Raw genomic sequence first — 1,818 nt, 5'->3', positions numbered from 1 at the left:
TTAAAGCCCAAATTAAGCCTCCTTGATGCTGTTGAAAAAGCCAATGCACCCACCACAAAACAAGAACTGTTATCTTTCCTTACGTTCCCCCCACTTATGCAATTTCGACCCTACCAGGAAGACCATCCTAACCACCGACGCCAGTATCAAAGGTCAAGGCACAACTCTCTCTCAAGTCATCGGTTGGAGAGAACGCATTGTAGCTTTCGCCTCCCGCACACTCAACAACTCAGAAAGGAACTACTCTGTAGTAGAGAGGGAAGCCCTGGCCTGTTTCTGGGCAATTAAACATCTCAAGTTCTATTTATGGGGGATAAAGTTCACAGTTCGCACCGATCACAAGCCTCTCATCTACATGTTCAGTCCCAAAGGTACAGCTAACAGTACAGCCAGAGTAGCTAGATGGGTGCTGGGCCTGGAAAGTTTTGTTTTTAAACTTGAGTATGTCGCAGGCGACCTTAACACAGCAGCTGACTTCCTTTCGAGAGCACAATTAGATCTGATGGAAAATTTTGAAACACCAGAATTTCCCATTTTACAAGTTCACTCTTCTACCATTAATAAAGATGAATGAATCGAGAGCATGACCCAAGATGCTACTCTAACTTGTCTTAAAGAATACACTTTACATGGATGGCCAGCCTCTCGCAAAAGCATTAACGAAGAACTAGACAAATTTTGGGAAATCAGATACGAAATCAACTTAAATAATGATTTTATCCGGAGAAATAACAGAATAAAACCTCCCGAAAGGTTTTAGAACAAGATAATAGGCTTGGTTCACAAGGGACACCTAGTGAGAAGCCTTACAAAAACCAGGCTTAGAGAGCCCTATTGGTTCCCTAACATGGACTCCATGGTCGAATCCAAAGTCAAGAACTGCACAATTTGCGCCAATAGTGACAAAACTAAACACACCCAGAAGGCACCTCTATCACCAGTTTCCATTCCGGACAAACCATGGGAAAAGCTAGCACTGGACATCATCGGTCCGATCTGTAGGAAAGTAGGATCTGCTTCACATGGGTACCCCCATTTTTGCTGGTGTTTCACTGTTTTTCGACCTTAGTCTGGCTGTGGTCCTGCTAATCAGGACTCCAGCCTAGCTGCTTCCTCTCTAAAATGGTTTGCATGTAGATTAGGTACATATCTAATTGGATTCTAGAGTGCCTTATAAGCCCCTAGTATATGGTATACTATGTACCTAGGGCATAGGTACCTCAGAGGCCTATCAGGGGCTGCAAGCATGTATTATGCCACCCCTGGGAAGCACTCCAAAATGGCACCACAGGTCTGCTACTGCAGCCTGGGTAAGGGTGTGCTTGCACCCCTTACAGTGGTATAGACTACCTATATCCACATATATATATACAGACACATATGGAAATGGGTGCAACCACCCCTCTATCCAAATCCTCCCATAGGTGGGTCCCTAGAGTATGTCCAACCCCCAAACTTAGTATAAGTATGGGAACCCAGTCCTTGCGTCTTTAGATTACCCTGGACGAAACTCTGCAACATATATCCTGGACCTTCGACGTTCTATCCTGACTAGAAGACTGAAGAAATCTCCCTTTGGGTCAAGGAGTGACTCCCCTGCTTGGCAGGCACCAAAGAAGCAACTGACTGGTCTGCATCGCTGAAGCTCCTGCCAGATGCCGAAGTTTTGGCATCACCAGAGGTGGATTTCCAGACTTCGCCGAGGCTACCCTGAGTCCACAGCAAAGCTGAGGCCCATGGCTATTGTGGGTGACGTGGAACCGTGACCCCTGGACACCATGAACTTTTGCAGCAACACTATCTACCTGGTCCTCATCG

This window comes from Triturus cristatus, chromosome 6 (assembly GCF_964204655.1).
Source record: "Triturus cristatus chromosome 6, aTriCri1.1, whole genome shotgun sequence".
NCBI classification, from domain to species: Eukaryota; Metazoa; Chordata; class Amphibia; order Caudata; family Salamandridae; genus Triturus; species Triturus cristatus.
This window is presented reverse-complemented; position numbering follows the sequence as displayed.